General features: G+C 34.3%; 1 long non-coding RNA gene across 1 annotated transcript; it reads left to right on the forward strand.

The window, feature by feature from the left end:
- Positions 1-1,623: 1,623 nt before the first annotated feature.
- Positions 1,624-3,588, forward strand: LOC128236445 (uncharacterized). The gene is made up of 4 exons (XR_008261360.1): positions 1,624-1,668; positions 2,012-2,104; positions 2,813-2,890; positions 3,440-3,588. It is a non-coding gene; the product is annotated as an uncharacterized LOC128236445 (long non-coding RNA).
- The last annotated feature ends 5,522 nt before the right edge of the window (positions 3,589-9,110 follow it).

Genomic DNA, 9,110 nt, shown 5'->3' on the forward strand with positions numbered 1-9,110 from the left:
AAAAGTATTTCGTTTACACAAACGATGCAAGTTCACATTTCCGTAAAATGTTATTCTACACACACGTTAGTTATATAGAAACGCTTCATGATTCATTTCCAAAACAATTCTAAACAATTATGCAATAAGTTTATGTAGGTTCATTTTTCGCAACGAAATATTTATGTTTGAATAATATTATTTGAAATAAAAGAGTTACTATGATTACGCTGAGCAAACTGGTTAAGTTTGAGGTTGATATGTTCAATGATTTAAGTTATTTTAGCATGAATCTTTGCGTACTTACAAAAAATAATAATTATTGAGTTTTTATACGATAAGAAAACTGCAATACATTATTTACAACAAGAAAATCTCAGTTGAATAACATAGTATTAATGATGCGGAATTGTACGGAACTTTTTTCTTGTCGACAATGCATAGTAATGCAGTCATATATGGACTGTCAATACTTTATACAGTGTTACACCTGTGTTACCAAGGAAGACCCTCATCCAAACCAAGAATACTGTTTTCATATGTTGAGTATAATGTGTGCCTAAAGAGGCATTCGTATGTTGTAAATGAACATTTAAATGATTATTCTCTATGCTTACTTTCAGAGACGAGTAATTTAACCTTTGTATATTATTTAACAGTGTTCAAATGTTGTCCAATTAGCTAATTTCAACCAAAACGGAGTGTTGTATTCCAGGTATTGTTTGGGGATGATGGCTACCTGTACATATCGGTGGGTGATTCTGGGATAAACGTCTACCAGGCGGGCGGAGATCCATTACGATTAGCTCAAAACATGTATGATATCCATAGCGACCAATTTTACGCTGTCATGAATTTTGTTATTAGTTGCGGCAGATTTGAAATATTAGTTTTTCACGTGACTATTGAAACTCTCATATTGTCGTATTGAAGTCAAATAGGTAACGCTATCATTTCATGTCGTATGGTGTCGAACTACTCTTCTCGCAATTCGCATAATGTCGAGAGGTTGATATTTATATTCTTTACTTTTCTTTTGCATAGACTAATTTTAATCGAAGGAATACGTTAGAAAATAGACGAAGCAAGTTCACATTTCCGTGAAATTATTTTGAAAACGGCCAGTGGTTTCAGAGAAGTTTTAACAATGATTATTGTCAAAATAAACGTAGTTGATAGTTTTTCTACAAACAAGTTGGAATTTGCCCATTGCAACTAAACCGGGTTTATGTTTAAACTTTTTGCTTCTGAGCATGTTTCTGTAGCTTTTTGCATATATATTGCCATATAGTGCCATATAGAAACGCTTCATGTTTCATTCCAAAACAACTCTAAACAATTTATGCAATAAATTTAGGTAGGGCCATTATTCGCTGCGAAATATCTAAGTTGAATAATATAATTTGAAATAAAAGAGTTACTATTATAACTAAGAGCAAACTGTTTAAGTTTGAAGTTTATATGTTCAATTATTAAAGTTATTTTAGCAAACAAAAACATAAAACGTGGGAAAAAGGAGATACTCGGAAGGACAGGGTAAGTACTATAAGACACCAGCAATTTTTAGCGTGGCCTTAATTTTTGGTGTTTACTGCATACATACATTTAGTCTGGAGTTCCTTCCCCTAACACTATCGTTATCGGGTCAGGCAAAGACCAATAATGGCGGCGCCCAGTGGACACTATAAGGTTACCATTTATTTTACTTTTGTTGATCAAGTTAATATAACAACGGCATTTGAACACTATTTATATGTAGAATATAACGGTACACTCGAGTTTTGGTGATCACTTGTCTGGAAAGAAATATTATGACTTATGTGAAGTTTACGTAATTCTGACGTTGTGTATTTCCGGATGTTTGTCAGTTGGAAATGAATGCCTAATTTGACTTCATCCTGTCTTATTAAGACTGATGGTTAAATGGGAAATTCAAATGAATATTGGAACAAGTAAATAGAACTATTACACTGTATTTTTTGCATGATTTGATTGTTTGCTTAAAAATAAATGGAGATGTTTTATGTTTTAGATTTTCCAAATTTCTAGTTCTGATGTCGGAAGACGTTTGCTGCTCACCGACAAACATCAGGCCAAAAATGGCTATGCCCAATGGCCATTAAAGGTTGCCGTTTATTTTATTTTTGTTGATTCCATTAAAGAAACAACGGTATTTGAACACTTTTTATCTGTAGAAAATAATTACACAATTGATTTCAGTTATTTCTTGACTAGACAGAAACTTGAGGCATAAAAGCTACAATTCCTATCATTTAGGACAAGTAACAATTCCCCAATCTTAATATATCAGCCTTGGAATAATTTTAACTTTTTGGTAATTGTGAAGGACGACCATAGGGGTATGGCATTACAACACAACACACCCTGCCCCTGTGATCAGTTTTTACTACTATTATTTCATTGACCTGTTTTGGGTTTATGTCTTGTCTAAAGCAATGTCAATACAAAACATTTATTTGTTAAGTGTATTGGTTGCAATGGCCGAGAGGTCAGCTTATCAGACGCTGATTCAGAGGGTCCGGAGTTCGATCCCTACCTGAAGTTTTGATGAAAATAGTTCTGGTTATAATCAGTAAATGGTTCTTTATTACATACTCAAATCAGATTTTAAAACTAAACATCAGTTCATTGCTAAAAACCTAGTATACCTAGTATACAGTTTTAACCATTTAAGCTATCCAAACAATCTGATTTGAGCAATTGCAATCATAAGGATTGTATGATATATAGAAAAATGTAATACATAGAAACAAAATACTTGTTTATTTTGCGCATCATTAAAATCTTAACACATGTCTTTTATAATTATCAGACCAAGAGATCACCCTAGGGACCAAATCGCTGGAATTGGATAGTTGGGATAGCTCGTCTGGCCAAATCCAAATATTAGGTAACTATGCTTCAAAGGCTCTTACATAGCTTACCGGTAATGCTGTTACGCATTTCTGACCATCCTGACATACATAATTCTGTATGTCTTGCGACTGTGAGTTTATCTAGATACAGAAGAAATCATTAATATAGAACTGTCTAGTGTCGTAATGCACCTTTTACCGATTTCTGAGACTAGATACCACAAGATGATTTAGTGTACTTTTCTTGTTTTATTTTTAGGATAATTAAAAAAATTCTGCTACATTTAGTGAATTTAACCTCCTTATGAACCAGATCTTCAAAGAATTGAAAGCATTACAGATAATACAATTACTTTCCTTTCTCGATTTTTTAACAAGTTTGGTGTTTGCGGAAATATTTTCACTTGAGGTTTTATTGGCAACAGAAAACTTTTATGTCACACCCACCTGCTCAGCAAATCATATTATGATGAGTTATCAGTAAAGGTAAGTATGTGAAAAACTATGTTTTTACAGTTCAGATTGTTATGAGGATGAATTAATATTAAATATATGTTTAAGATTTGAAGCTATTTTGGTTTCAGTTTACTCTTGTCAAGTTCTGAGAGCTCAGTCAGTTATGTTAGACGACCTTTACATCCCATCCAGAAGAACCAAGGGGCAACTGATGTGGCCGAGCAGGCACAAAGACACAGAATCAATCTATTTATCTTACAATGTAAAAATTGTTGTCAATTACATGCCTTAATCCTTATTTAGTCTTGTTGTTTGGTGAAGGTAGTCATATCTTCAGTCATCCTTCCGTCTGTATGGCCTAGTGGTAAACAATCCGCCTGCGGAGCGGGGGATAGTGGGTTCGATCCCTGGCCTCATCATACCAAAAGACTTTGAAAGTTGGTACAAGTAGCTTTCTTGCCTGGCGCACAGCATTTAAGGGCAGTGCTTGGAAAAGTGGTGTACTCAATACTGGTTTAACCCAGGAAAGTTGTACCCCGTGTATCTGTGCTTTACACGTAAAAGAACCAAGGGGTCTCTTTGAAAAAGAACTATCTTTTCAGCATGCTGTCCCTTCAGCAAAAACAAAGGACCCCGTTGGAAATAAGTGCTTGCACGTTCACGGGTTAACCTTGACCGAAAGGTCAAAAGAAAATTTTAATAAATACATACATTCATCCTTACAATATAGTAAGCCAAAGCATTCTGTTGTTTGTCAAGCTTTGTGTTCAGGTTACCTTACTCTTCCTTTGACCTTAAGATCTCTAATAAGGAGTCATCTTGTGTCCTTACCAATCTCTCTACCAAGTGTGAGGACCAAGCTTGTCTTGAGCATTTATAGTTTCAACCTCACAAGCATTGGTCTACTGACAGAATGGCCAGTATATGCAAAGTAATGCACACCCACTTGTTCAAATTGGGGCAGAACTATCACAATAAATAGATGCTAACTGTCACTGTCACAAAACACTGTCCTAATTTTATGACATCAGGTTTGGTGATAAGTGGTTAAGCAAAATTTAGAGAGCGGACACTGTGAAGAAATAGTTTGCCATTTCAATGGTCATATCTCTTAGAGTGATAGTCTGATACAATAAATGGATATGGATGGTTAAATGAACTTGTGCAAGATATAATGGCAAAACACGTTTTCACCTAACTTGTAGATAAGACCTAAATAAATTTGTTTAAAATAGGTAGGGTATGTTTTCTTTTTATTAGGCTTTATAAATGTCATTTTCATCATTAGAAAATGGTGTTAAAATTATTTTTCCTGTGTAAGCATTTAGGTTTCAACTACAAAGTCAAAAGCGATCAAACTTTTTTGTTTTTTCATTTTTTTTTCAAACTGACTATAAAACAGTAGTGTCGGCGCCTATTCTTTAGGTAGGGTGGGGTAACCCAAAGCAAATGTATTTTTATTGGCCTTAAAATTGGAAAAAGGGCTTCTAATTTAATTGAGCTGAGAACTTATGCACCAGTCAATTGTAACCACGGGGATTTTACCATCAGTTTGTCCCCCCAGGGCAGGCATTTAACCCGGGGTTGGCTGGACCGAAAGTCAAACCCCGCTATTCCCGACCTGGTGGGGGAGGGGGGGGGGCATAACTAGTCACAATTTCGTCTTTTTAATACTTTCTGCACTGTGACATCCATTTTCCACTTTACGTAGGTTGAAAGTTCAAACATGTTTGCGAGCTTTATATTCTGTATCTATGGTGAAGGCTTACACACCCAGACAGAAAACTCATACGACAAATGGAAATAAACTGACACACTTGTCAATAAGAATGTTTTAATCAGGTGATGTAAGTCATTGAACAGCAAACTTCTTACAACATCAGAACTTGGAAATCTGAAAAATAAAACATTTAATCTTTATGCAACCAAACAAATCATGCAATAAATACAGCGTTGAAATTATATTTTAATTTACTTGTTCCACTATTCATTTAAAATTCTCATTTTAATCATCAGTCATAATAACAGAAGGTGAAGTCATATAAGGCATTCATTTACACTTGACAATCATCCGAAAATACACAACGTCCAAATTACGTTAACTTCACTCAAGTCAAAATATTTCTTTCCAGACATGTGATCACCGAAACTCGAGTGTACCATTATATTATACATATAAATAGTGCTCAAATGCCGTTGTTATATTAACTTGATCAACAAAAGTAAAATAAATGGTAACCTTATAGCGTCCACTGGGCGCCGCCATTATTGGCCTTTGCCTAACGTACTGTATGAAATATCAGTAAGCAGGGAACCAGACTAACATACATTGAGAATGGCGGTATGACTTTTATATTAAATTTGTTTGGAAATATTTACAAAAAGTTAATACTTGTTATTAATTAGTACATCAGCTAAACCCTCACGATTCTTGCTACGTGTTCATGTCATGTGAACGTTGAAGACGTGTGACTATATCTCAAACATGTATGAAGACAAACTAGTGTCTTCTGTGTAGGAAACAGACTACGCGATTTGCATATTCTTTGTTTAGTAACGAACTTTTTTTCTGTTTACACACCAAGCTGAGACGAAACTTACCGGGTATATTATAATTATGACGTCGAAACAAATGAGCGGCGGAAGAAACGGCATGCTTTTATATAAGCATGCCTTAGATAAATAAATCCATCAAAATGTAAGTGTGATCGAGTCGAAGACACTAAAATCTAAACGGTATCTTCAAGCGAGTTTACCACTCTCGTACACCCGTTAGTTGCTTGAAGGTTAACATTTTTACGGTGTCGCACATTTAATCGTCCTTGGAACAATAATTACATAATGAAAAAAAACAACTAATTTTTCATGTTACCAACATCATAAAACTAATCTCAACTTAAATCACAAAGAAACCGACAACAATAGTGTCAAAGCGTCGGCCATTTTTTGAACTTGTTTAGCTTACGTCACGATCTATGACGTCATAGCTTATACAATTTTGTTAAGACTGGTATGAATCTTTGCGTGCTAATATTGAGCTTGTTATACGATAAGAAAACGGCAATACATTATTTACAACAAGAAACACTAACATCAATTGAATAACGTAGTATTACTGATGTGAAATTGTACGGAACTTTTTTCTTGTCGGCAATGCATAGTAATGCACTCATATATGGACTGTCAGTACTTTATAATCCGAATGGTAAGGATACATAGAATACTAGGTTATTGTTGAAAAAGTATTAATCAATTAATATCATGCTTGGCCCGAAAATAATTGCTCGTTATGGAGAATTAATTTCGAATTTATAAGAAGTGTTCAAAGCCACATTCACCTAAACTGACATAAGACTCGTAGAGCATTCGCGCAGAACTATATATGTGCCAAATAAACACGAAGAAATGTCGTTGTAGACCGGCAAGTGTCATACTTTTTATTTGCTAAGCGTCGCATGATAAACTTGATCTATATTCAACAATCACCTAATATTCTCTATAAAACACCAACTTGTGTCCGGCTTGATGGCGGATCCACTACGACATTTATTCGCATTTATTTGACAAATGCAACGGGACATAATAATAATAATAATAATAATAATAATAATAATAATAATAATAATAATAATAATAATAATAATAATAACTTTATTTAAAGAAGGTAACACATTAAGACATAGGCATCATATTATAAACAAACATAACACACGACTTATTTAGAATGAAAACGCAAGCAATAAATCTATGTTATTTCAAAAGGGTACGTATTAAAATGTTATACGAAAACATAAAGAAACATGAATATAATACATTAATTATAACATCAATGCCGAACTTTACATCAATTTGTACCTAAAGGTTAACAAATCGTGTCATTAAAATTTATTAACTGAGTATGTAGGACAGTCACACATGTATTTAACACCTTACTCGAGATATATAAAATGTAAAAACAATAGTCATGAAATTATGCGTACAATTCTTACAACGGTTTTTGCAATTGATGATGTAAAAAGAACTTCTTGCAGCAGGCTTTAAATGACTTTTTCGTGTTCGATTTACGTATTCGTTCTGGTAAAGAGTTCCAAACTGTCCCACTGTAGCATGCAAACGAGTGTTTCTTGTATTGAGTTTTATGTTGAATGTGGGCAATGTCTTGTCGCGTAGAAGATCGCAATCCATATCTTGTTTGATAACTTTATAATGTCTCTTATATAACTCGGTGTAAGATTGTTAATAGATTTATATACCATAACAGCCGTTTGATATTTGCAACGGTATTCAAATTGAAGCCATTCTAATTGTTTAAATAATTCATGCGATGGCGTTTTAATAGGCTTAAAGAGAATAATTTTAGCAGCTCTTTTTTGAACCATGGTTATTCGTTTCGTATGCGTTTGCTTGCTTTTCCCCCAAACACTACAACAATAGTCAAACATAGGAAGTATATACGATTTATAAAACAAATGTCTCATTTGATCCGTTAAAAAGTAATTAAGTCTTTTTAAAAGAGCTATCTTTGCAGTTACTTTCTTGCAGACAAAGTCAAATTGCAGGTTCCATGACAATGATGAATCAATAACAATTCCAAGCAATTTTTTCGAAGTTACATTTTCAATCAGTACTTTGTCTACGAATAATTTGAGTGCACATGAATTTCTTAACTTTGCATTTGAACCCAGCAACATGCAATTCGTTTTCAATGGATGTATTGCCATGTTGTTTATTTTGCACCACTCCGATATTATATCTAAATCTATTTGCAACGTACGTTCAATTTCCTGCGTATTTGAACTTTTTGCATATAGTGTAGTATCATAAGCATATAAGTCAATCAAGGAATTTTCTATTTCAAAGGTTATGTCATTAATTTATGTAAGAAAAAGAATAGGTCCAAGAATGGATCCTTGAGGAACTCCAGACCTTATACATCTTCGTGAAGATTGGTAACCCCCAAACTTTACAATTTGGTGTCTATCTTTCAAATACGAAGTTATCAGTTGAACGGTATTATCACTGAAATTGTATAATTTCAATTTATGTTAAAGTATTTGGTGATCTACTAGATTAAAAGCCTTTCGTAAATCAAGGAAGAGAGCACCTACAGTAAATCAAGGATACATTGATACGATTTCTATTCGCGACTTGTTTTTATTTATAGTAAGTTTCCATGTTGCCTTTTCGACATGTCCTCGAGATTTCTGCGAGTTAATGTAAGCCTCTGTGTCATTGCTATGATTTGTCACGACGATCAACTCGGATCTGACCTTATGTGCACAACAATATAAAAATATTTTATACTACAGAGAGCCATGTGGCTTCTTTTCTCATAGTTCACTCGTAAACACTCGTCATAAGCTCTCGTGCATATCTGTAGTTGTCGAGAGAGTGTCGTACATATGTTGTAGCGATATCGCTTAAACTCAAGTAACATGGGGTACTACTCCCGTGTCCATGTGGTAAGAACATGAGCAGGCATAGAATTAATGTTCCCAACATCGGCAACCGCGGTCATCTTGTGGCATTTATGGCGAGTTATAATTAACCAACACTCGTGGTAGCTCGCGTAATTTAATCTCTAACAGTGTGATAGATCCTTTTAAATTCTTGTCGCTGCTGTCGAATAATTTCTATATAAAGAAACTTCTCTTCGACATGCAACGACAAGGCTTCGAGTCCATAACGACACTTGAAGAGTTCAGGCTAGTTGCAACTCGCCACAACTCGTCAAAGAAAATATACATTGTGACACAGGCTTTAAGACCCAAATATAGCGAAGATGTGTCTTAGAACACT

The sequence above is a fragment of the Mya arenaria genome, chromosome 6, assembly GCF_026914265.1.
Source record: "Mya arenaria isolate MELC-2E11 chromosome 6, ASM2691426v1".
NCBI lineage: Eukaryota > Metazoa > Mollusca > Bivalvia > Myida > Myidae > Mya > Mya arenaria.